The sequence below is a fragment of the Rhinolophus sinicus genome, chromosome 4 (assembly GCF_057876585.1).
Source record: "Rhinolophus sinicus isolate RSI-liver-muscle chromosome 4, RSI-T2T, whole genome shotgun sequence".
NCBI lineage: Eukaryota > Metazoa > Chordata > Mammalia > Chiroptera > Rhinolophidae > Rhinolophus > Rhinolophus sinicus.
In genome coordinates this window covers 118,141,989-118,168,673 of record NC_142504.1, presented here as the reverse complement: position 1 = coordinate 118,168,673, position 26,685 = coordinate 118,141,989, and the positions used below count along the sequence as shown (strand labels likewise).

At 57.8% G+C, this 26,685-nt stretch overlaps 1 long non-coding RNA gene across 3 annotated transcripts in view; it reads left to right on the top strand.

Annotated features, from left to right (window-relative positions):
* The window catches only part of LOC141573120 (uncharacterized), a 34,233-nt gene extending 7,844 nt beyond the window's left edge, over positions 1 to 26,389 (top strand). The window contains exons 1-4 of one of the 3 annotated variants that reach the window (XR_016021218.1): positions 7,048 to 9,048; positions 10,858 to 10,990; positions 13,541 to 14,426; positions 19,928 to 26,389. This is a non-coding gene — a long non-coding RNA (uncharacterized LOC141573120). Of the gene's footprint in view, positions 1 to 7,047; positions 9,049 to 10,857; positions 10,991 to 13,540 lie in introns of those variants that run through there. The other 2 variants (XR_016021217.1, XR_016021219.1) reach the window with 2 other exon arrangements.
* Positions 26,390 to 26,685: the final 296 nt, after the last annotated feature.

Genomic DNA, 26,685 nt, shown 5'->3' with positions numbered 1-26,685 from the left:
ACACTGCCTCCCACGGCAGAGGCAGCACCGAGGTGCGACTGGACGTGTGCCGAGGGCCCTGCTGACGTCTGAGCAACAGCCCTCACCTCACCGACCCCCCGCAGCCAGGGTGTTGGAGCCCTTGTAGGGCAGCTGCAATCAAAGCTGCTCCCCTGCCTGACCAGCCTCTCAGGGGGGATGGGTGGAGACTTGTAGACGTACCCCCTCTCCTGGCAGAGGAGCCCATGGGTGTGAGGGTCTCAGGGCTCCCAGAGGAAGGGGCGTGTGACTGCAAGAAGCTCATTGGTGGCAGCTGGATGGAGGCCATAGGATGCCTGGGCTGCAGTTCTGAGCCTCAGTGATGCCAGCTGCTTCTCGCCAGTCAGAGAGGTGGGGCCTCGGTGGGGTGAAGCCGACCAACTGAGGGCACCTGCAAGGGAGGGGGCGGCTGCCCGGCCGAGTGGGCCCAACCCCTCCGGAGCCAGCAGCCTACAGAGCGGCCTTTGTGTGGGGGACATGGAGGTGGCCTCACGGGGATGCTGGCTGCTCTCCTGGTGGTGGCTGCCATCCTGCCTGAGGGGCAGCGGGTCAGGAGCCCTGCTGCCCGTGTGCAGTCTGGGGTGTTTCTGTGCTGTGCCCACTCCCTCCCACCTCCTCAGCCCTTCCCACGTCTCCCACCCCATTTCTTCAGGAAATGGTTGGAAGTGAAAACCTGTACTCCTTCACCAGACGCCCAGCTTTGTCAGGGTCGCTCCTGGCTGTCAGCCGAGTAGGGAGGACAGGCTTGTGTGTGTGGGGGGTCCTTCCTGAGTGGACGTGGGGGGTGGGAAAACCAGTCGGAGGAAGCGGCATCACAGGAAGCATGGACTCCTGGCCCCCGAGGGGGGGCGATGGCCCAAGGACAGCCCAGCGTCCACCAGGACAGTGGAGGAGGGAGGAAGGACCTGTCCGGGCTCGGCTGCGAGCTTGTGAAAACAGCCCTGTCCCCTTTGTCCTGACAGTCGGCAGCACAGGACGGCCCAGGCCTTGCAGTGGAGACGGGATTAAACCTGCCGGAGATTTACCGGGAGTGAGGCTGGGGAGCGGGGCGGCTCCGTGGGCGGCAGACACCTCTCAGGAAGGATTCCACGGGTGACCTGGCTTCTTCCCCTCAAGGGTGGTCGGACTTCAGAGCCATCTGGGGTCCTGGGCTCTGACCTCCTGCAGCCGGAGGTGGAGCAGTGGGTTCCCAAGGGCCCTTCTCTGTCTGCCCACTGCTGTCCTTGTATGTGCCCTGCCTGTCCCAGATGGGGCTGGAAATTGTTCTAAAAAATGCAGAGCTGATAGTGGCCTGACCACGTGGCTCAGCAAGGCTATGGGCCCTGGGATCAGAGCTGTGTGAGGGGCGAGAGGCGGGCGAGAGGTGGGCCCAGGACCCGGGGAGCAATGCAGCAGCAGGGCATTGTACAACCCACATGTGCCCGAGGACGGCCACCAGCTCCAGTATAGCCGTAGACCGTGGCCCAGCCTGGGTAGGTTCACTCCTCCCTGACCGACTTACGTGCCGAGAGATACTGGGAGCCAGGCCAGGAAAGGGACCCGGCCACAGGGGCCCATTTGCAGGTGGGGTGGGGGCTCACTGCAGCAGTGTGGGGTCTGCGTTGGTAGCCCCTTCCTCCTCATAGGCCAGAGAGCCCCTCCCCACCCAGGGGTCTGGCTTGGGGAAGCCCCTCGTGCCTTTCAGGTGGCACTGGCAGGACCAGTGGGAACTTTCATGGCACCAAAGACACCATGCTGCCCAGACAGTGCTGCCGGGGCTCTGAAATGTGACGGTCATCAGGACCGCAGCCACAGCATGGCCAGGACCGGCTGCCAGGCACGTATAGGTGACTGTGGGTTAAAATGAAAGATTCAGATAGAACCCATGGTCTCCTATCAAAGCAGACAAAATTTTCAGGATAAAATGGAAAATGAGGAAAGTCACAACTTGACTGAGATGATTGTCACCGACACGGATGCCCCCAGTGCGGGAAGTGTCCCCCAGGGCCTTCGACGCAGCATCACAGAAGTGGTTCAGCTGGGACTTCGAAACACTCCTGGAACGAGGGAAAACAAACACTCTCAGCAAAGGAAACAAAGGGATTAGAAAGATTTGAATGGAAATTATAGAACAAAATGTTCAATAACAGAAATAAATACTTGGGCTCACAGTGAAGTAGGGGTGGCAGTGGAGAGAATCAGTGAACATGAGAATGTATCAGAATTCATCCAGCCTGAGCAACAGAGAAACAGACTGAAAACTATATCAACAAGCCTCACGGACTTAAAGGACAATAACAAAAATCTGTATGTCATCAGTCTCAGAGGGAGATGAGAAGAGAGTGCAGCTAAAAGACTATTAAAGTAAATGATGGCTGAGAAATCCCAAATAGCAGAAACTCTCAAAACCCACACGAAGATACACCATTAAATTTTTGATAACTGAAGACAAAGAAAAAATCCTGACAACACCCAGAAAGAAACACATTCCTGGTGGGAGAACACCAACTCCCCTCCTCAGATGAGAATGCCGTTTTCTCATCTGAAATCCTGGGGCCAGAAGGAAGAGGCACAGCATTTTTCAAAAGCATGATCAACCTCAAATTATCCACTGGAAATGAAGGGAAAATAAATGACACTTCTCAGGCAAAAACAAAAACAGAATCCACACACTAAAAGGATTTGTCACTAACAAACCTACCCTCCAAAAATGGGTGAAGGAAGCTTTTCAAACAGAAAAAAAAAAAAAAAGAGCAGCATAAATATGGGCACACATTGTCCTTCCCCACACACTTTCTAAGTCACATTTGATGTTTGATGCAAAATTATAACACCATTTGATACTCAAGACAGTGGCCTTTGGAAGTGAGGAAGGTGAAGGAGCTGTACGGAGGTGAGGCGGGTGGGGAAGTGTTGGCGCCAGTCGGCTGGAAGCCATGTGTGCAGCTGGCAGTGCCCAGGACAATCATAACAAAGCCACCTCAGGTGGTGCACTCAGGGCCACAGTTCATAAATCCAGGGGGTGCCCAGAATGCAGACCACATGGCAGGTTACAGCAAACCAGGTAGAGAAACCAGGGTGAAGGGAATGAGGATGGAGATGGAGCATGGTGTGCTAGCACCTGGTGGACGTGGCAGGTTGTTTACTGTTCTGGGGCCACCGTCACAAAATCCCACAGACCAGGGGTGCTGAAAACAACAGGAATGTGTTTTCTCCCCGTCCTGGATGCCAGAGTTTGAGAGGAAGGTGTAGGTAGGGTTGTTCTCCTGGGAGCCTGAAGAGAATCTGTTCAGCCCTCCCCTGACTTCCAGAAGTTCCAACACTGCCGGGCGTCGCTTGGCTCATAGCTGAATGGCTCCAAGCTCTGCTTCTGTCTCCATGGGGATTCTCCATGTCTCCTTTCTGTTCTCATAGGACACCCATCTTTGGACTTAGTGCCGACCCAGATAACTCAGGAGGGGCTCCTCTTGAGATCTGGACCTTAATCACATCCGTAAAGATGCTTATTCCACATCAGGTCATGTTCTAAGGTTCCCAGGGAACATTTCTTTGGGGGGCCACCATTCAACCCACTACTCTGGTCAACTGAGTGCTGTGCTTTCCAGCAGCAAACACAACAAAGGAAAGAAACATAATGTCGTTCATAATGTCTAAAGTAAAACAAGCCAGTGTTCAAAATTAGCTCAACTATTTCTAGAATTTAATCTGGGAGAAATTTCTTCAAGTGATCACTTTGACGAGATAAACAGGAGTAAACAGAATCAGTCTGTTAATTCTAGCTCTTTCCACATCACAACCTTTATTATGTTGAGATACGTTTCCTCTACACCCACTTTGTTGAGAGTTTTTGTCATAGATGGATGTTGGATTTTGTCACATGCTTTTTCTGCTTCTATTGAGGTGCTCATGTGATTTTCATCCTTCGTTTGGTTTACGTGGTGTCACACCGACCGGCTGGTGGATGTCAAACCGTCCTTGCATCCCTGGAGTGAGTCCCATTTGACCGTGGTGCACGATCCGTGTCCTCTGCTGCAGAATTTGGTTTGCTCATATTTTGTTGAGAATTTTTGCATCTGTGTTCATCATGGATATTGGCCTGTCATTCTCTTTTCTTGTGGCATCCATGTGTGGTTTTGATACCGAGTAATGCTGGCCTCTTCCGTGAGCTCTTACATCTCTGCTTGAGCTCTTGTTTAAGAGACGTGGTTTTCCCCCTTTGTTTCTTTGCATTCATGACACTATGTGTCAATACAGTTTCATCTGTTCTGGGTAATTCTTTGATGGCGTGTGTCCTTTGTCTGCCATTTGTTCTTCCTATTTCCTCCGTCTTTGTTTCTTGTGGTATCTTTGCATAGGTCCCTTTTGATTATGAGTCATCACTGAACATGGTGACTTCTCTGTAGATCTTCCATCTGCAAGAATTCACACAGGAGATGGTCAAAACAGTGCCCAGAGCTGGTGGAGTTTCCTGGTTCCCAGCAAAGCCCCACATATGCGCCTCTACTCACGCTGGGGCTGCTCACTGGGGTTCAGTGGGACGTCTCCCCAGCCCCAGAGCTCAGCCCTGCAGGGGGTGGGGTCACAATGGGAGCCCTCCCCGCCTCACCTCACCTCACCAGCAGGCCACTGCAGGGCTGTCCTTGTTACCTGTGACACCCATAGCCAGCGCATGGCCCTGACCCTGTCTCCCAGCCCAGAGCGCAGTGTCCTGCTCTGGCTGACCCATTCCCGGTCCTGGAATAGTGTGGACACGTCTACACGTAGAATGATTTAGGGTTCCCAGAGTCTCCTACTTTGGTCAGAAATGATGTTTGTATTTTGGCTTCTCTGTCTCCTGGTTGTCCCCAAATGATTTCAGTGAAGACAAAGAAGAGACATTTATGCTCTATTTTAAGCTCAAAGTCTACAATACATGTTTTCCAACATTTATCAGATTATATCTAATTCATCTATGGTATGGGTTTAGTGGTTGTCAACAGAAGTTGCGTGGTCTTTATGAAATGCTGGTGTGGGAAGACCTGTCTGGGTGTGACAGCAGAGGCTGGGGGGCTCTGACATCACCACGAAGGGGTGGCGTCACCCCCACCCTCCCCCTGAGAGGACTGAGTCAGCACTGTTTCTGTATTGTCTCCCCGAGCTGCTGTCTGAGCCAAGCACCCCTCCCCAGGGCAGTCCCCTAGTCCCCTACTTGAGAAGCTGGCCTTCCTGTCCTTGTCAGCTCACTTCCTCACCCCGACGGTGTTTTGTGGGGTCATCTCCCAAATGCACTTTGACTCAAACTTTGGTCTCAGGGGTCCCTTCTTTGGGGTTCAGACTCAGACAGGCATGCTGTGGTTTCACCCCCTCTGACATGTGCAGACCCCAGTCCAGGTGCAAACACAGCAGCCAAAGGAAAGACCCGTCCTGGAAAGCGGGGCTCTGAGTGGGGCCATCTGCTTGGGTGGCCTCGGCTGTGTGTGCCTGCTGGCATTGCTCAGAAACCGCACGGCCGCGAGCTGGGACTCAGCTCCCACGGCCAGGGCGGAGACGACCGCGCCCCCTGCACCCCCCAAGGCTGGCAGCGTGCGCCTGTACACCTAGGTTCACATGCAGCGGGGGTCACGGCTCCACACGCCCTCTTGGTTTCCACAGCGATAAGGACTTCTGTCTCCTTGTTCTATCCTCACGTCTTGAAAGTGTCTCAAGAGCTGGTCTGAGGGCGGGAAGGCAGTGCGTTGGGATGGCACCCGCAGTGGGATGGGGCCGACGTGCTTCCAGAGGGAAGGTCTGCGTGCCCAGGTCCAGCTGTTCAGACAGCGCTGCGCTGTGAGGAGCAGGAGTGACTGAGGGAAACAGGCTGAGTGCTGCCTGCACGGCTGTGGAGCCTGCGCGCCGGAGCCCACGTCCTCTTGCACTCGCTCCCGACGCCCGGCATGCGTGTCGACAGGCTGTGTCGACGTCAGTGCAGTGGGCAACACACGCCGCCGTCGGCCCTCAAGTTGGCAGGTGTGGGCTGCCCTGCCAGCCCTCTGTCGGCCGCACGCGGGCAGGCGTCCAGAGCAGGCCGACTTGGAGGGCGTCCGGGTGGGTGAGTAGAGGAGGGAGTCTGGTAGCAGTAAAAACAATAATAATGAAAACGTCAGAAACGAAGCCAGCCCTTCAGGACCGTTTCACGCAGCAGATTGTTTTTCTCTTTTATGGCGGATTCTCCAGAGCAGGTCTCACCCTGTCTCACTGACCCTGGGGTTGGATGGCTCAGCGGTGGGCGTCCTGTGCTCGGTGGGTGCTGAGCGGCACCCCGACCTCTGCCGTCTCGATGCGAGACTCTCGATGCGAGTGCCCCCAGCCGCTAGGAGCCACGGGGAAGGGTATTTTTAGATGAGTGGTCATCTCAGACGGGAGTGGGAGGGGGCTGGAGGGACCTCACAGCACCCTGCTGTCTTCCCCAAATTCTCTGCACCCTCCCGTCTCCAGTGCACGACAAGCTTTGGCACCTCAGTCACATGTGTGACATCTACTCCTTGGTGCTCCGAAGGCCTGCCTCAAATCCTTGAGAGATGAGTGAGGGAGGGCGACAACCAGCCTTCCCACCAGGCCCCGAGGGAAATGATCCACTTGGACTGCGTGGCACGTTTGCTGTGAGCGTTGGACGAGTGTCCAGAGGCCTGGTCTCCGCCCACACGCTGCGTCCTTCCCAGGAGCTGGGCGCTGCCAGCGGAGGCCCTGGACCGGACGGGGCCTCTGACGGCTCTCCCTCCAGCTCCTAAATCGAGGCCGTGGCAACAGCACGGCTGAACGCAGGGCGGGGGCACGCTGTGCTGAACAGCTCCACCTGATTACAGAAGACAGCGATGCCTTTATGATATCGCTAAAATACTGGTGTTTGCAAGGGTTGCTACAGAAACACCGAGTGTAGAATCCAAAATAGAATGTCTAGACAAACTCCTACTGTCTGACCTTTTATGCATTTCCTCATCCACGCAGCCTCGCCAAGCAAACTGGTGACTAAGCAGCGATCCACCCGACACCCTGTCACAGGGGCCCGACGAGGCCCAGGTCATGGCTGTAAATTTCAGTCTGTCTGTACTGGTGACGCGCAGCTCCCCTCACCAGCACGGTCTCGTGTGGCTTCTGAGCCGCGATGTGTGTCTGAATCGTTATGAGCTCATTTCAAGTCTGCTAAGTCCAGAAGCCACGGGGCAGCCGAAAAGCAGAGCTCACTTCCAGTCAGCAGGAGCAGCGTTGACAGGAAACGTGAAACCGAAGGTGGCAACAGGCGGCGGGGTGAGGGGCGCCCGACAGGCTCTCCTGAAGGCCTGGGAGGGCTCAGTGGACGTGCTGGCTGTGCCACAGGGAGCGACGCTCGGGGCCCCACGCAGACGCCCTTCTCCTTGACCCCGTCAGCCCGCAAGTGGCCTGTGCAGGTGGCTCGGATGCAGGAGCGACATCTCGGTTCTGAACAAACTCAGCATGCGAACGCTGGGCTTTGTAGATCTGGGGACTGACTTTTGTTGTCCTGCACCTGATGCCGTCCGTAAGTGTCAGGAACGTGGGGCCTGTGAATGCGGGGGGCACCGCAGCTCCCGTGGGTGGGGGACGACCACACCCCATGGACGCGAGTGGGGGGGCCAGGAGCCATGGACAGCAGGGAGGAGCGGGACTGGGGCCATGTGGGGGCCAAGTCTCCCCGCCGTGGATGTGGACGTAGACGTGAAGCCTGTGAGGACCACAAACGTGTGAGACGCTGTGATTGGCGGCTGTTTCATGGGGACACATCTGTGGTTTTAAAAACAGAGACCGGAGTAAGACAGGACTTGTTTTATTGGGAAAGAGGCCCCTTTGCCTGGTCAGTGTTGGTGCTGTGTAGAGAGGGGCCCCTGTGCCTTTGTGCTGGAGCCCACTGGACAGATGTTGTGGACGGTCTGAAGAGAAGGACGCAGCCCCACCTGACAGCATCACTCAGGCCGAGAGGAGTGAGCATGTCCCGGAGCCTCACCTGGGACCAGCGGGGGCTGCGTGTGGAGCTCAAGGATGTGCAGGATCTCGTGGCCATAGCATGTTCCAGGCACTTTCACAGCACAGCGTGTGGACATCCAGAGGCAGAGCGAGTCCCCTGACCAAGGCGAGCTTCACGGGCACAGCTTGGCAGTGCTTCAGTGTCACCAAGGACGAAAAGTGGTAGTTTTGTTTGAATTTTTCACAGGCTGTGGGACTGGCCTCTGAAACTCCACTGACACTCCCTCACGTCCCAGCCTGGTCTCCAGCGAGGGCCCACGGTGACACGGGGCTGCTCAGGTGGGAGGTGCTCTGATGTCACCGGGCAGGGACGTCACCACAGCAGTTGCCTGTGGACTTGGTTTCAAGGGCGACTGGATGAATTTCAAGCGTTGGAAATACAGGAAGACCTGACTGGTGGTCTGGTTATTGCATGGTGGCCACACGTCACTGCCATGGCCAGTCTGGAGCTACCGGCATCCGACTTGGTGGTGTGGGCTGTGGGCATGCGGGGGGCGTGGCAATTGTGCGGTGCCATTGCCGTGTCCCCGGAAGGGAAGTCTACCACCGACGTGTGTTCTGAGCCGTCCCCCCAGGGAACTGACTGGACGTGTCCCGTCCAGCGGGTGGCACTGGCTCGTGTTGACCATGGGCTTGTGGGGCATAGGGCACCCCTGGCCGGCCTGGGGGGCAGGAGCCACTAGGCAGGCCCCGAGAGTCTGGGAAACGCCCCAGATGCTGGCCTTTGCGTCTGAGGGCTGTTTGCCCCCATCACTGCCTGGCATTTGGCAAAGCCTCCGTTTCTGAGGGTCCTTAGCTGTTCTGACCTCTGCTTCTGGCCGCGGGGACCTGGGGCCTCTCCTTATTCATCGGTGGACGCACATATGGCCGCCGGCAGGACCTGAGAGAGAAGACACAAGAAACAGGACATTCTGGAACTGGGGAGAGGGACCAGCTTCCCGGGAGAGGGGATCAGTGCAGCTGGAATGCGGTCACCCCGCTATGTCCCACGGGACCTCGGGAGGCCCTTTCCCAGCCGATGTCCCTTTCCTAGCCCGCGTCTCTGGCTCCCAGCAGGTACATCCTGTGCTGGCTGCATGTGCCCGGCCAAGGGACAGCGGGGTGGGGCTCTGAGAGATGTGCGTGTGTCCAGCCTGGCTGTGTCACACCTCCCATCACTGCCTGAAAGCCCCGGGCTGCAGTGAGGCCAGGACACCATCCAGGGTGGCCATTTGGGGCTCAGGGCACGTGCTCATGGTCTGTTTGCCCTCAGTTTGGAGAGCTGGAGGAGGGTCCTCCTCGGAGGGTCACCGAGGTGGGACTGCGTTGCCCGTGACAGGACCAAGGCTGGGCAGGAGCCAGGGCTGGTCACCCCTAATACCAGTGTGTCCACCACTGCTGGCTCAGGCCAGAAATATCACTCTCCAGTAGGCCGTGGGGGCGTCAGTGAAGGGACAGATGGGGTCAGGTGAGAAAGGGACGAGGGCCTCCCAAGACCCCCCTACGCCTCTGGCCAGCAGGCGTTGGGCACCCAGTTCTTTAGCATCTGCTCGGGGCCAGGTGCACAGCAAAGAGCCTTCGCTTCCCGTCACCACCAGCACAGGCCTGGACAGAAACTGGGGGCTGCCTCCCTCTCCCCCCACGTGCTTTGGGGCTGCGTGGCCTGGATCTCCCTGTGGGGCCACATGCACGGCGCAGGCTGTGGAGACGTGTACAGGTTGAAGGCATGAACCCCTCCTGAAAGGACTGAGTACAGGACCCGCAGCCTGGACGTCTGTCCTCGGGGCAGCAGGGCCCTGTTCACAGAGCGCTGGCTGACCTGCTGCAGTGCCGAGTTCTCCGAGGTTCTGTGTTGGGCCCTTGGGAGCCAGCAGGGTTTGTGGATGTGGCCGTGTTGGCTGCTGTGCTGCTTTGTGACCAGGAGGGAGCCGGTGCTTTGCTCACCAGTGACCCCTTCCACACGCCACTGCCCTCCCGCCCCTCCCGTGAGCCTGAGCTTGGCCACCGCGCCCTTTCTGGTCGACAGGAGGAATGGAGGGATGGAACAGAGGCTTTAACTGTGCTGTGTGGGCCCTAGGCTGGGGCGTGGGGTCAGAGGTGAGGGGACAGCAAGCTGGGCATGGAGGTGAGACGCCACTGGGCCCGGGTGGCTTATCAGGCAGTGCCAGCCCACTGGCTGGAGGCTTACACGTGGCTCCAGCTGCAAACCAAGGGCGTCCTCACCTCCGTCACCTCTGGGTCCTCTCTCCATGTCTGACGTCTCTCTGTGCTCCTGGCTGATTTGCATGACTTCATCCCCTGACAAATGACACCTAGCGCAGTGTCCCTCCCTGAACCCGCGACGCCCCCACGCTTCACACAGACGCCGGCTGGTTACGCTGGGCTCAGCTCTGCTGGTGTTGCCACCGTGTGCCCTGGTCACTCAGACGGACACTGACCATTCAGTCCTGAATCTGGGCAGAAAAATCATTTTTAGACCCTGGACCACCTCAAAGCCTCCCTCTACAAAATTATTTTTTAGTAGGAAAACAAAAGAAAAATAGGAAACAAAAATCAAACCCACTTCCCCCAAATCGTAATTGTGTCAGCTATTGAGAGTTCCCTTGCCCACGTGTCCACGTGTGTGGATTGTGCATGATTCTAATAAAATCGGCAGGAGGTGGAAAATCTTATAGCGATTTTCTAGACATACGCTGTCTGACAGAAACCTAATGGGAACCACATGTGTCACTTCAAGTTTTCTGGTGGTCACATTAAAAAAAGTAAAGATAAGTAGGAACAGTTTGAATATTATATTTATTTAACCCAGTCTGTCCGAAATAGGATCATTTCAATCTGTAATCAGTGTAAGAGATTAGTGAGTATGTCACATTCTTCTTTTCACAGAAACTCTTCAAAACCTGGTGCACACGTCACATGCACGGCCCACGTCACACCGCACAGCAGACACCCTGGTGGTGGGTGACCTGTCACTGTGGAAGGACAGGTGTGTGACACTCCACGTCTCTCCCTGTTTCAGGTAGGACCCCAGTGCACGGCGTCGGCCAAGGGTCATTCTGGTGAGAAACTTAGTGGGTGGCTCTGAAGTGCCGGGAGAGGGCGTGGGTTTGACGTCACCTGTGCCTGCTGAGGGTAGGAGTTACCCTGACTGCTCGGCTGGCCCTTTGCCGTCACAGGAGCCCTTGAAAGCCAGCGTCCCTCTAGCCGGTGGCGACTGTGGCCATGAGCATGAGAGGGACCACATGGGAGGAAGCAGGAGGCCAGGAGCAGAGGGCTGGGGGCTTCGTGCTGCCGCAGCACCTCTGGAGCCTCCGCGATGGAACGCAGTTCTGCCCTGGTGCAGGTGTGAGGGCCTGAATGAGGCCCGGCCACGTCAGCGTGGATCCGACCCACGAGGTTGAGAGGACAGATTTTCATCTTGGGTCCTGTTTCTCACACAGACAGCACAGCTGCAGGTCGGGAGCCAGAGGCTCTGAAGAAGGTCGGGGCAGTTGGGCTGTGCTGCCACGCACAACATACTGAACGTCTCTGGGCCTCAGTCGCCAACCTGCAGGGTGGCTGGGACCACGCGAGGCGCGAGGCGCCCTTCGAAGGGGATGCTGAGCACGCTCATCCCCACAGCTCCTGCTGCCTTTCTTGGCCTGCAGGCCTCTGTCCACTCCCCTCCTTGTGTAATAGTCTGAACCCCTGGAGGGTAGGGGGCTGTGCCCCAGACCAGCAGGCCAGGCATCTGCCCACCTTCCCCTGAGCAGCGGCACCGCCAGGGCCTGTCTCAGGCCTGACTGGGAGCGGCCCCCCTCCCCTTCTTTTCATCTCAGCCAACTGGTCTCCCAGTCAGCTGCCCCCACCCCAGCCCCACAGCAGGGGGCGGGCCCTGCTCCTCTTCCTGCCAGTTTCTGGGGGCCGCCCTGTCCTGGCCCATCCTCACGCGGCCACAGGCGGACAGTGTCCGTCTTTGTCTTTCACCAAATGCGTATTGAGCACCTACTACGTGCCCAGCAGCATCCTCGGTGCCTACAGTGAACAAGAGCAACCGTAGCCCCAGCTTCCAGTCTGGTTCCCCCGCTGCCCTGTCCCCAACGAGCCTGGTGGCCTGTGGCTGAGTTTCAGAAGCAATCATCACTAACGATTTTCAGCAGAGAGATTGAAAACAGGGAACAGATTGGTGGCCGCAGAATTCCTCCTGCTGCATCTGCCCAGGGACGTCCTGGGGCGCCGCTTTGCCTGGACAGTCTCCCCAGTGCCCGTTCTCTCCCCTCCCCCACTCTGCCGGCGCCTCTGGTCTCAGCAGGCATTCTGAGTGGCAGACGCTCTCGGTCCCTCTGTGAGAGTGCCGTCCTGCCGGTGTTGGGTCTGGGCTGCAGGCTCTGCCACCCTGGGTCTGTGGTGGCCAGTCAGCCTGGCGTTGGGGCTGGGCTTCCCCACAACCAAGCCTCCCTCCCTGGCCATATTTTCCTCCAGGGCAGCTGGACGGCCCAGGGCTGTGGATGCAGCTCACCCACCAGGACGCAGTTCTGGGGACGTGGCTGCCAGGAGTGCCTGCCAGCTGGAGGTGTCGCTGGCGCCCGCCCTCCCAGCCGGCCTCCCGCTCACCAAAATACCTGGGGCTCATAGTAATCTCCTTTCTTCCCTCCTGTCAGCGGGCCAGGCCCAGGGAGGTGGCTGTGTTTGGGCGGCTGTCTCGTGGAGCTGTGAGCACAGCTGTGGAATAAGGCAAAACTGCAGGTTTGGTCTTTCACCCTTGTCTCAGTTCAGTTTATACTCTGAATGGCTTGCAGCTGCTTCACAGGGTACCTCCCCCCATATCACAGTGGGGGAGGGGCCTGGCCAGCACAGCTGGACCAGATTAACCCACCTACTCAGCTTGGCATCCCTCGGCGGGACAGACCCACCGTACACGCAGACGCACATGGCTCGGCAGGAACAGTCTTTTCTTGGCCAGGCAAAAAGGAAACCGCAGCCGAATGCAAAAGGCTGCTGTTTTAGGCGGGATCCGTGTGAACCTAACACGCACACAGTGTGCCCCGCACAGCGTGTGTCACGCGGGAGAACACGGAGCCACAACCAGACAGACGTGCACCCACATACCCTTCTCATCTGCCCAAGGGCACCCTCTCGTCTGTCGTATTCTTGTGCTCACAGGAAACCTACGCCCCGGTTGTTCCTTGCGAGGGCAGCTTTCCTGGTGGGAACCCCAGCAGAGGCCCGGGCAGGGGTTTCTGAGAACAGAGCTGCGGGGGCACCTGGGAGCCAAGGGGGCTCCTGGAACATTGATGCCCATGAAAGTGGCAGCGCGGAAAGGATTTAAATGTGACAGGGTTGGGGGGGGTGGCGTTTACTTGGGTTTGTTCTGGATCCAAAAAGGACTTTCGTTTTTCAATTTTTTTTTAAAGCTTTTTGCATTCACCATTATCTCTGGGCCATCACTGAGGTGCCGGGAATGCATAAGAAAGTATTTTTCCAAACTGAAAATCTGAAATAGAAGCACCAATAAAAACAGATCCCAGATTTATGACCATGTTTTTTCTCTCTCTCTTTCTCTCTCTCTCCCATGTTTTTTTCCTTCCAGTTAACTTGGGATTCTTGAAGAAAAAGTGAAGGAGTGCTTTGTGAGCTGAGGTGCTGAGTGGGGAGCTGTCCCTTTGTCCCTTGTCCCCTCCCTCAGCAGAGCCCAGCCTTGGCCAGGGCCCCCTGCTGTCTGGCCTTGGGCGGGTGGTCGGCCAGGAGGGCGTCCTGGCCCCTGGAGTCCCACCCTTGCCGTGTGAACAGCTGTTCTGGCAACTCTGAGTAAAGATCAACTTGAGTGTGAACTCAGAAGCTGGAGGCTGGTGCGGGTGTTAAGAGCTGGGTCCTGTACTGTGTCTGCACTCAGCACGCAGCTGGCCGCTCTCAGCCGTGGCCTTTGGGTCCATCCAGGCTTTTCCTTCTCCACTGCTGGCCCCGTCACAGCCACTGCTTTCCAGATGTCCCCGTGGGCACTGTGCCTGCTGCCTGCCAAGGGTGCCTGGTGCCCTCCCGGCAGGGAGCAGGTCTGTGCACAGACGCAGCCACACTGGCGGCCGCTGCCCCAGGCTCCGAGCAGGGTCAGCCCCGCTGCCGGCACCAGGAACAGGGCCCAGGAGCTCGAGGCCCCTCTGAGTCATGGTTCCCGTGCCCCACGGCGACGTCGGCTGCAGTCCTCCAAAGACCTGGTTTCAACAGCCCACATGGCATTTGGCCACAGCAGGAAAGTGTGGGCGCCCCCCCCTTCCCTCCATCGGTGAGGGTTGTTTGCTTTCGGGGCTGAAGGCAGAAATAGGGGTGAGCAGTTCCCCAAAGCAGCCATTTGCTCCACTTAAAAATACGTCTTAACTTCACAGACACTGAGGACCTGACTTTGGACTATTTTCGCATAAGCAGTCTGTAGCGCCGAGCCCTCCCTTGTGAAAAATCAGAACAGAAGTATGTTGCCAAAGGTACTGTTCCTCCAACTTAAACACAATATCACATTTGCTTTAATATTATTTTAAGTGAAAGCAATTAGGTCTGCAATTTAGTTTAATCATTTGCCAGATCCCATTTTAAAATCGTAACCATTGAGGGGTTAAAGCTTTCAGCCTCCTTCCCACTCCTAGAACATGGCAGGAGCTCAGCGCTGACGGGGTCCAGGAACTCTGGTGCCCAGCAGGGTGGGGCTGCAAGAACAGAGTGGGCCGCAGGCTGCCTGGGAGCTGGGGGGCGGCGGGGAGGCCTGGCAGCCTCACCCAAGGGCGCCCCGCTCTCCAGGCACCAGCCACGTCTTTGGCAAAACCCAGCGTTGGTGCCCATGCCCTGGCGGGGGGAGGTCTTTGCACTGACTCTTGGCACTGACAACCCTCCCCTCCCCTCTGGTGGTGTGTGTGTGTGTGTGGCAGGGTACGGCGGGGGACGGGGGACACGTGGGCGTGGTGCTGAGGTGCTCACCGTCCCTGGTTTTTATTCGTTTCTCCTCCTCGTGCATGATTCATGCAACCTCCTGGTGGCCCCCGTGAGAGGGGAATGTGGGCTTGGTGGCAGGAATTGAAGCAGCTGTATTGGGCCTCGAGAGGAGTGCCACATGCTGAGATGGCAGAACACCGAGAGAAGGGCGGGGCCCTGGCACTCATCTCAACACTGGGGGGGGGGGCACTCCAGGCCCTGGGTGGACACCTCTCTGAGGCCCTGTGCTCTCACATGCTAATCTGGCCACTGCAAAGCTGTCACCCAGGAGGTCCTTTCCTGTGGCCCCCAAAGCCCCAGACTCTCTCCTGTGCTGGGGGCCTAGGTGACGGGGCTCCCAGCCTCTTCTCCTGAGATTTGCACTCGTGTGTGTGTGTGTGTGTGTGGGGGACACAACCCCTAGGAGCCTCCATGATGTCTTTTAGGAAAATATCTTCTCTCTCATGCTTGATTGATAAGGTGGTAGGGTTAGACTTTAGGTGGGGAATCGTTTTACTAAAAACAGGAAGGCATCGCTCTCGGTTCTGCAGGTCCCACGTTGCTTGTTGGAACCCCAATGTTATTTGTATTCTGGAACCTCTGTAAGTTGCCTGTTTTCTCTCTGGAAGCTCTTAGGGGCAGAGGGAGGGGGTAGCGGTCTCATTGCTCAGTACGTGCCCGTCACTTGATCTTACGTGTTTCTGTCAGCGGTGCGGGAGCCGACGGAGGGCGTGTGTCCTGCTGGTTGGTGGTGAGCGTGTCGGGAAGGGTGTCACTGCTTCTTCTGGAGCTGCTGCCTCTCGTCATGTCCAGCTCATCAGGCCCCGGGGGCTCCTGGGGGCACAGCAGCCGCCTCCCCACAGCTCCCACTCACCCACCTGCTGCCAACGTTTTGGCCATTCCTTGTCCACCGTCACTTCCTGCCCTGTTTTCTTTGTCCTGGTGCGGTTTTGCCTCCCCCTTTACTGTTATTTTAGTGGAGTTTAAGGGGCGAAGTGAAAAAGAATATTTGTGTCCCACAACAATTCTTAAGGCACTGACCCTTTCGAGCCTGTCACTGTGTTGGTGGCAGAGACAACAGCTGAATGGAACTGCTCCACCATTTCTCCTGGACTTTTCTGACATCTCAGCCTCTTTTGCAGACACGGCGCCTCCACACTCGGAGCTCAGGGACACCTTCTTGCTTTGTGAGGCTGCCCCTGTCCCCCTTTCTCCTCAGACGTATTTGCGGGTCTCACTGAGGAGGAGGCTGCAGAGGCAACGTGGGAGGCAGTGGGTCTCGTTTAGACAGTCGGAGCGAGACGGGAAGATGCAAGTGACAGAGAAGACGGGAGCGGGAAGGCAGGCAGCGAGTCATCATGGGGGGGACAGGCTCTCACAGTGCAGAATCCAGACAGGGCTCTGGTGGGTCATTCTTGGGGGTGCTCAAAATTGCGTGTTCTCTCTGAGTCAAACCTAATTTAATTATGAGGGAATCACAGTAGTCGAAGCGCGAGCCTGTGGCAAGTGGGTTTCTGAAATAAGGAACGCCTCTGTCAGGTGTCACACCACGCTGCAGACAGCTAGCTGGAATGACTAACTCCTGCCTGTTTCCAGGAAGCCTTCCCATGGCCAAGAACCCACACCGACAGGACGCCGTCCTCCGCTGCTTGGCACCCCCGGAAGGCGGTGCCCTCATCCTTGTGAAGCCTCTGTGCCCTTCCGCCCGGGACCAGGGGCCGCTGGCCTTCACAGCCCCAACACTTGGTGTTACCAATCCTTTTGACGTCAGGTGTTCTGGAGCTGGGCGCTGTGACATCCGTTGTGTTTTTTCCTGAATGACGAGGCTGAGCGCCTTTTCAGACACAGATCTGACGTTGGGATGTCTGTGCTTGTGGCATGCCGTTCGAGTCTTCTGGCCATTGTAAAGCGGGACTGTTAGCATTTCCTTGTTATTTGTGAGAGTTCTCGACCTCTGATATTTGTTGGCTCCATGACTGCAAATCTCCTCTGAGCCTCTGGCTCCTCTCTTTCTGAATGGTGTCTTTTGATGGACAAAAGTTCTTAATTTTAGTGGCCTCAGATCAAAGCAACCTTTTCTTTTCTAAGATTTTTTATTTGGGGAAGGGGAACAGGACTTTATTGGGGAACAGTGTGTACTTCCGGGACTTTTCCAAGTCAAGTTGTTGTCCTTTCGATCATAGTTGTGGAGGGCGCAGCTCAGCTCCAGGTCCAGTTGCCGTTAGTTGCAGGGGGCGCAGCCCACCATCCCTTGCGGGAGTCGAAACAGCAACCTTGTGGTTGAGAGGACGCGCTCCAACCAACCGAGCCATCAGGGGCAGCTCATTGACTTCATTCTAGTTGTGGAGGGTGCAGCTCGCTGGCCCGTGTGGGAATTGAAGCGGCAGCCCCGTTGCCCAGAGATCGCCTTCTAACCAACTGAGCCACCAGTCTGCCCAAAGAGACCTTTTCTTTACTGTTAGTTTTTGTGTCTTGGGTAAGGACTCTGCCCCACCCCTCCAGCGCACAAGGCTTCTCCTGCTCTTTCTTCTCTTCCTGCTCCCTCTCCTCACCTTCCACATTCAGGTCTCGCTCTGCACCTGCTGCACTCGGGCCTCTCAACTCCTCTCTAGGACAGGGGACAGTATAGTACAGATGGGGGGGAGCACGCAGTTCCTTCTGCACCCCAAACGCTGGGGACACTGGGCAGGTCCCCAAGAGGGCACCCTGATGCAGCAGTCCCCTGCTGCTGTGCAGCCCGGGCTTTGTGCCCTCAGGCCTGGGCACGTGGCTGCAGCATCAGTCCTGACAAAGCAGAGCTTCGAGGTCCATGTCTGTGGCATCCCTACTGGCTAGCTAGGGGTGGCCAGTCCCTCAGCGCTGCCCGTGCAGGTGGACAGGGTCCGTGATCAGGGCAGGCTGAGCCCCGCCCTGGGAAGGAGGAGGAAAGGTGGTCTCACTTCTCGGAGTCTTGTCTCAAAATAGAGCCTCAATTTCACAGATGATTGGGGACTTCCTGTCGAGCACCATTAAACATCCCGGGTGCCCGCTTAGAGCTCCCAGACTGCTGTTTAATCATCTCGTGGCCGGCATCTAAGCCGGCCAGCCCTGGGCCCACAGGCGCAGAGGCCGGTGGGAGGGGCTGTGCGGTGCTGGGAACTGAACCTGCCCCCCTTCTCAAGCCCAGTTCTCATTTGTGACACGGCAGATGGGTGATGGACTGAGCCCATACTCCAAGCATCAGCTGCACGAACGTCCAGATGCTGCTCCCTCCAACCTGGTGCCCGGCTGTGGAGTTGCCGTGCGCTGTAGGCAGCCGTCTGCAGACAAGTGGACTGGCGTTTGGGTGGGATGAGTGGACAGCAGGTGGCTGGGAGGTGGTGGGTCCAGCGAGGCCTGGGGTGTGGATGTGATGGTCTGCTGATGGCCTGAGGTGACAAGTGGCTGCGGTGACAGGTGGACAGGAGGCAGGACAGCTGCCAGAGGTTTTACTGCATTTGGGGAACTGAGTCAGAGATGTCTTGATGCATTGACCTGACAGGATGAAGAGCCTTTTCTGCAAGAGGGAAGGCAGAGGGAGGAGTAAGATGGGCAAGAATTCGCCAAGTGAGCGCCAGCTGTCCCCCAAGTGCCTCTCTATGCCTGCCGGCAACCCTACCTCTCAATCCTGCTTGGACACCATAGCCCCTGACCCTGTGGGGTGTACCCAAGTTCTCACTATGCCTGGGAGCCTACGGGTGCAGGGGGCCATGGCAAGCACTCTGGACACTCAGTCTGCCCATGACACTGAGGGCACCACACTCTCATCTGCCACCAAGAGCAGGGGACCCTGGCGTGTCTATGCTGGGACCACCCTGGCCTCAGCAGGAGGGCTCCACCTATGGGGACAGGCCTGCCCAGAGCCAGCCACACCCCTTGCAGACCTTGCAATTCCTCTTAAATTGACCCCAGAACACCTGTCCCAAGGGCCTTCCTCCCAGGAGCTGAGGGAAAACACAGCCAGGGCAGTGACTGGCCTGGGCACATGGCCTGGGACAGAGTGAGTGAGGGAGGACGAGGAAAGCAGACCGAGAGCTGGGCACTGGCGCTTCCTAGCTGCCATGGTTCGGCAAGAAGGAACACCCAGGAGAGGTCAGGTGGTTCTGAAGGCACGTTGGTCAAGTTTGGGGGAAGGCACTGTGTACAATTTGTTAGCTTGGTTGCACCCTTAGATGTTCAGGCATAGGGTACATGGGGCCTTCCGATGTTGGGGCACCTTCCCCATCCAGCATCCTGACTGCTGGCACAAACCCCCTTAAAGGCACGGTCACATGTCTGTGGCGCTGTGTGGCCATCTGAGAACGGCAGGAGGGGCCCTGGGAGGTCAGGTGTCCTGGGGTCGGTGGTGCTGCCCGGAGTGCCATCTGGAAGGGACGAGGGCACAAAGACAGGTGATGTGGGAGGAGCAGCATTGAGCGGCCAGGTGAGGGTCCTGCAAAGGGCCATGGGATGGGGTGGAGGAGAGAGAGGGATGCTGCAGGCAGAGCCAGAGTCGTCTGATAGGATGTTGCGGTCCAGGAAAAGTAGGAAGTACAGCCCTGACTGACTGACTCCTGCACTGAGGAGTCTGCGCACGGCTCCCCTCCCTGCTGGTTTAGCCCCCAGAACACGGCTCCCGCTCCCTGCTTCACAATCCTACTAAACCACCTCCAGGCACCTTCATCCCAGCTCTGCTCTAGCAATCAGAGAAGTTGGCATTTTTGGTCTTTTGCTTTTGTCTACTCACTAAGGACAATAGCTATAATTTTAGTAAGATTTTTAAAGCAAGATTTAAAAGAAAAAGGGTTTTCCAGTCAATCATGAGCTAACCATAAAATTCAATTAAACTGAACACCGACCGTGGACACTCATTTGAATCAAGGTCATGCTGTACTTCTGATTGCACTTCTGGATTCTCCAAGTAACTTTAGTCAACTCTCAGGAAGCTCTAAGACATTTACAACTTTTTTCCATGTGAAATAAAGTCTCTAACTTTAAATTGGCCCTCCGTTATGATGTGTAGGAAAGGACCTGACCGTCACCGAATTCAGAAGAACCTGAGCAAGGGCATTATCTGACCTGACTGTACAGCTGGGGACAGTGAAGGCTGGAGCGAGAACGGAACACCAAGGTCAGACAAGGTCAAGTGGGAGCCACATCAGCCCTACAGAAACAGGCAGCAGGGAAGAGCTGTGGCCTCAAGTTCCACCTGGCAGAGAAAAAGCGTCCAGAAGTCACTTGCCACAGTGCGTGAGAGTCACATTGGCCTGTCTCCTGCTTGTACAGTGTTGGGAGGAACAGACCCAAGGAACCTGCCAACCTCCTCTCCAGTCACAGCTCTGGGACGTTGTCTCAGCTGCCCCTGCTTCTAGGAGCAGCTGACAACGTTTGTGTGGTTAGCAGCTTGTTGCCACCACCTGTGAGCCCCCAGACGTATCCTCTGCAGGGCCAGAGGCCACCGTCTGCTGCCTGGTCAGCCTGCATCTGTGGCCTCTTCACCCACCTTCCTCTGGGCCTGTTTTCACTGTGACAATGGGCCGTGTGGGGTGTGAGCCAATTCTCCCACGAGATGGCCCAGAAGAGCAAGGCCACCAAGCAGCTCCTAGAGACGCAACACCTGCCTGGCAGCACCTCTCCCACCAGGTGCAGGGCTCTCATGGGGGCAGGGGTCACCCTGGCCTGGGAGACCCCGAGTCAGGCCCTGCTGGTCTGCAGCCCCGGGTCCTGCCTGCACAGCCCATCGCTCTGCCCTCCTGACCCAGGAGGTGAGACTCACCAAGAAGACCAGGCTCTGATGAGCGGTCTGGGTGACGTTCTCAAGCCAACCAGCAGCCGTCCCAGCCCAGGGCCTCACCTCGGCCTGGGCCTCGCCCAAGTCATGGACCAAGTGGGAACAATACAGGCTTCTTTCTTTCTTTCTTTCCAGCAAAAAAAGAATAGGGAGGAGGGGGAGTAAGCAGAGGGAGGGGGAGGCAGTCATTTGCTCAGGGCTGGTGTCAAGGTGCAGGCCGGCAGGACTCGGGTGTGCAAGCCTCCGCCACCCCCCCACACCCCATCTCAGCAATTCCAAAGGAGCCGTTGATTCAAAGGCTGGGAACAAGACAAGAAGCTTAGCTGTGTTCGTATGAACAGCAAGTGTCCAAACGTGCTTTCCATCTAAGGCTTAGCGTTTAGGAAGGTAAACAAGGTGCGGTTTAAACAGCAATTTTTAATACTCCTGGGAATCTCAAAAGAATCTCACAAAGGGTTGGGTTGGATACCGGCGGCCAGTACCTGCTCGGGAGGGGCGGTCTTGGCAAAGCTGTCCCCGAATTAGGCCCTTTACAGGGAAAACACTGGCCAGCCTTCCAAGGTTAACCCAATCGCCTTCCAAAAGTGTCCCGAGGACTTCAACCCCCCCCTGGCCGTCCACCGGGATCCAGAAGTTGCGTAGGACCACGCCCTGCGTGGGGTTCAGCATGGCTCGTCCCCAGGTATCTCACGGCCGAACTGCACAGGCACACGAGGGCCTCCGGGCCGCTGGGGGCAACGGCCTGCGGTTTCCCGCGTCCTCTGACAACCGTGCGGCCCCTGTCCCCAGGCGCGACCTCCTCGCCAAGCCCGGAGTCAGGGCGGCCGCGCCCGGCATGAGCTCGCCTGTAGTCTGGGCAGCGCCGTGTGGGCAGCAAGGTGGCCAGTGGCTGGTGTCCGCGGCGCTCCCAGGCCGGGGTTAGCCCCAAAGCAGCGCCTCTCGGGACGATGCTACGAGGGGTCCGCGCGTCTGACCTCGGCAGTGGATCCGCAACGTCTGGGCTCCGCGCGCCCCGGGCGATGGATCGGCGCCGTCTGCGTGGGAGCCCTGGGTGCACAGGCGCGCTGGGGTCTGGGCCACGTGAGGTCCACGTCCGTGTCGCGCAGCCCGGCTGTGGCCCCAGGGGCTGGGAGCTGGGAGGGCGCGGGAGGGGCCGTGGGCCAGACCGAGAGGGACGGGAAGTGGCCTGGGCGTCCGCGCGCTCGGCCGTGTCTGGCTCAGGCCACGGCCGGACTCCGGGATGTCAGCCCTTCCAGCGATGCCGCGAAGGGAGGGATCGCCGCCAGTGGCCTCGCAGACCGTGGTCCCCGGGCCCACGCAGGGCCCACGCAGGGCCCCTCCTCTGGGGCAGCTGGGAAGTTCGCCTCTGTTCTCTGCCCTCAGTAGCCTTTCGGCGGCTGTTTCCCTGTGGAGCCCTCGGCAGGGAGGGCGAGCAGCGGTGCCACCAACGTCTCTGCTTTTTGCGCGTGGGACACTGGGTCAGGTTGGGTGGGCCTCGAGAGAGTGGGTTCCCAGGCTGGGCAAGCATGGGCCGCAGACAGGGTGACTCAGTGGGTGGCGCCGTTCGCGTGAGTCACCGGCCAAAGGTGTCTCCCCAGGTGTGTGACCCGCTGACACGCGGCCGCACCAGCCGAGGCAGAGTGAGCGCTTTGCTGGCCTAACTTCAAGTCCACAAGACAAAGCCTAACGGCCTTTGGCAAATTGACAGTGAATTTCTACGACTCCCACTTCCCAGGTGTTGCTATTTATCCTATAAAAGCAACTCATCTGCGGCCCTTGAGGATCAGGTCCCCGGTGTGCGGCTCGCCTGCCACCCCGACCTGCTCGTCTTAGCTCCTCAGCGGAGATCCCTGCGTCGTGGTCACCGGCAGTGGCAGGAGGACAGCAGCGTGGTGCAGCCTGGCCCCCCGCGCACACGTGTGCAGACAGGCCTTGCAGACGCTCTGCCAGCTCTCGGCCAGTGCCAGAGAACACATTCCCCCGCTGAATCACGGCGCTACTCTCACGGCCTTGTGATCTGCGGTGGGTGCTAAGGGGCTGTGGTCCCAGGCTTGGGGGGCTCTGGAAGATAGAATTACCTGCTCCGTAGCTACTGGTCAGCATTGCATGTGAAGTCAGTCTGAAGTTGTTTGAGGTCCCGGCTGTGGGAACACTGGCCACGGGGCCAGCAGCCTGTTCTCCCCAGGTTCCGCTCCACACAGGCCATGTCTCCAGGGCCACTGGTGGGTGAGGGCAAACAGGGCCGCACAGGGTCTGCTGGGCACACTGACTGCGTCCTCCAGGGAGAAGCACCAAGGATTTGGACGAAACGCCCGCAGCGGATCCAGTGGGCTGCGATGCAGGCCGCCAAGGAGGGGCCAGCTCCCAGGAACAGGGCTGAGGCTTAGGGCTCCTTCAGCTTCCGGCACAGAGCGGCCGGGTGCCAGTGCATACACACTGGCCCGACAGGCCAGGCCTCCAGATGCCCTGGCCCCATGAGGATGAGGACGGGATGCTTAGGGTGGAATTTGGGGCACCGGATCTGAGAAGCCAACAGGAGGCTCGCTTTTGTTTCTGTAATTTTCAAGAGCAGTCTGCCCAGCTGTTCACTTTTCTAAGATTAAATGAGGATTTGAAAGGAAGATCGTGCCATGTAAACTGGACAAGTTTCAGTCTGCATTATTGTGAATTAAGTCTTGTTACCATGAAAGGTGTAAATATGTTCTGTGTCTATGACAAGGAGAGAAGGAAGCCCGCTGGGAAAGAAGGCAGTGAGGAAGCTGAGCCCATCCTGGCTGGACAGTGCCACACAGGCCTGGGCAGACACGAGAGTTCCTGGCCAGGAGGGAGGGGAGCCGGCAGCGGGCCAGATCCAGCGGGAGGTGCAATGGGGGGCAGTCTGCGGTCTTGTGTTTCGCTGAGTGGTCATCAATGTGGGGAGCAGGCTGACTTCAGACCTCTGTCAGGGGTTGAAGTGCGTCCCCCAAGGCACAGACGCTGACGCTCTCTACCCCAGAGCCGCAGCGGCATCTGCAGAAGGTTGTTGCAGATGTAACTGGTTAGGTCATGCTGGAGTCGGTGTTGTCCTTCCGAAAAGGGGAAGTTTGCAGACAGACACCCAGGGAGAGGCCACGTGAAGGTGAAATCAGAAGTCAGGGAACCCCACAGACTCACGGCAGCCCCCGAAGCTGGGGGAGGCCCGCACTGTTTCTCCCGCATGCTCTGAAGGAAGCAGCTGCCCCCTTCACCCTGACTTCCAGCCCAGAGCTGTGTTGCCTGCAATCCCCGGTGTTGCTCAAGTTGCCAGCGTGGCACTGGGCTGCGGCACCCCAGGGCACTCGCAGCCGCCAGCAGATCCCCCATCTCCCTGCCTCTTTTCTGCTACTTCCGTTTTTTTCCTACTGCCCTTCACAGCCCAACAAGGCACCTGGCTGTGAGGTAAGATAGGGAAATGGGGGCCCCCCGGTGCCCACAGGGGTTACAGTCGTGCTAATTGGAACCAATTTGCCAAAGTTCCTGGGCAGGTCCCAACAGGAGGTGCTGGAGGAATAGGCAGGAAATTCAGACGACCACCAACAGGCAGAGCAGAACAAAAGTCAGTCGAATAAATGATGCCCCCTCCTCCAGGTGGGGGCCAGGACTGCTGTCAGAAGTGGGGAGGACCTGCAGGGGCACCAAGCTGGAGGGAGGCCCCCAGGGTCGAGGAGGGCACCACAGCCCACGCACGCAGAGCCCAGGTCAGGGCATGGGCGGGCGAGGGACAAGGTGGGGGAATTCGAGCCCAATGCCAGGGGGACCAGAGGCCGGGCTGAGTGGCTGAGCAGTTCTGTTAGGTCCCACAAGGGCCCTGCTGAGGCCAGCTCCATCGCTTTCACATGGGGGAAGGGGGCTGCGTCAGCGCCCCAAGTCCAAGCCAGGCCGAGCTCTGTGAGGACTGCCCCACCCCGTCTCCCTCTGTCCCCACAGCCAGGACCCTCCCCATGACCCTCAGTGCCTCTGCAGCCCGTCTCAGCCTCCTGAGGAAGCTGCTGTCCCTTAGCTGGGCTGTAAGTAAACTGTCCTTGTGAGCACTTATGTCCCCACATTCTCGCACCTTTTGTCCCCCACCCATGTTTTCACCAACTCAGACCTTTATCCCCCAGCCCTCCGGTGAGATCTGTCAGCCCAAACTGCTGACTATTACTGAACGGCTTCACATGTCAGCGTGGCAGAAGCCGTGTGTCGGCGAGGGCATGAGACAATGGAGCCCTGCACGCTGGGGAGCCGTTTGCAGCCTGAGTGACGTGAACAGCGTCACAGCCAGTGACCTGCACTCAAACACGCAAAGAGCGGCACCACCTGCGAGCCCAGGGGTGGGAGGTGACATTACCACACGATGGAATTCCAGAAAATCGTTCACAGGGATCGATCAATCTTAATAACATAGGACGACTGCTGTGAGCGGCTGACCGACGTCCAGCGACTGCCTGCCTCAGCCGGGGCATAATACCAGCTCATAATACCCGCATGGACCAGGGAGCTGTGTCCTACACAACCAGACTGAGAAACAGCGGCTTGAACCGGAGTGGGGGAGGGGAGGCGGAAGAAGGGGGGAAAAACAACGTAGGAGCAGCGCAAATACCAGGTTGCAGTTGAGACATGGAGCTCGGTTTCCTTTCCGTGAATTTAGAGCAGAGGGATGCCATTGTTGTCAGCGACCATGGTCCAGGGTGACGGAGCTGGGGGTGTGGGCAGGAGGGACGGCAGGCTGCTGGCCTCCAGGCAGGACAGGCCCGCAGCGTGTTTAGCTCTCCCTGATCGACTGCTAAGCGCGTCTGAGCAAACGCTAGCATTCGCTAAGCCTGGTTGGTCAATATGAGCCATGTTTCCCTACTTATGACGCCGTCTGCAGGTGTGGGACTCGGCTGGGCTGAGCTTCCAGGCTGGCCTCGCGAGTCCCCCACTGTCCTGAGGGGACCACACTGGGTCACATACAGCCTCCAGCTGCCTTTCGGGAGGTGACCGATGAGGTTGGTCAGGACCGGGCCTGGGGTCTCAGACCGTCTGGTCAAGAGCCGCTCCCCGTCCTCACACATAGCCCCACTGTTGTGTGGGAGACCCTGCTCGCTGTGCCATTTGTTGTGGGGGCGGCCTGCAGGGAGTTACGTGGGGTCTCTGGCCCTGCTCCCCACATAAGAACACAGGATATGGTGAGGCCAAAAGGGAACACCCACGGAGCCATAGGTAGGGGAGTCACACCACTACAGTCTCGCTGGAGGCTTGGTGGGAGACACAGGAAGCAGGAGCCACACTGTTCGCAACCCTCACTGCGCTGTTTGCAGGCTCAGCCACCATCTTCTTGCTCGCCCCCATTTTCTGCTAGCGTAGCCACAGCAGTTATATTAGTGCCCAATGGCTCACTGGTTACAGCTGACGGCCAACTAGGCACAGCTGATGGCCATCCAATCACAGTTGATGGCCATTTACTACCTGAGCCAACACCTTTCTATGTGAGGCCGAGAGCCTGGAAACTGCTTTCTGGGGCTCTGTCCCCACATTCCACCCCTACAGGCTCTCGCCTCACAATCTACGCGACAAGCGTCTTCCGCGAGGGGCCCTGTGCGAGGAGCCTGGAGGTGAATGCAATATCCTGGACACAGCCAGGCTCTCTGGGCACAGCCAGGGTTTCTCAGGGCACTACCTGTCCTTCTGGGCACAGCCAGACTTCCTAGGCTTCTTAGGGTATCACCAGTCTTCCCGGACATAGCCAGGGTTTCTCAGGGCACCACCAGTACTTCTGGTCACAGCCAGACTTCCTGGGCTTCTTAGGGTACCACCTGTCTTCCTGGACACAGCCAGGGTTTCTCAGGGCACCACCAGTGCTTGTGGGCACAGCCAGACTTCCTGGGCTTCTTAGGGTATCACCAGTCTCCCCGGACATAGCCAGGGCTCTCAGGGCACTGCCATTCTCTCTGGGCACAGCCAGACTTCCTGGGCACAGCCAGGGCTCTCAGGGCACTGCCACTCTCTCT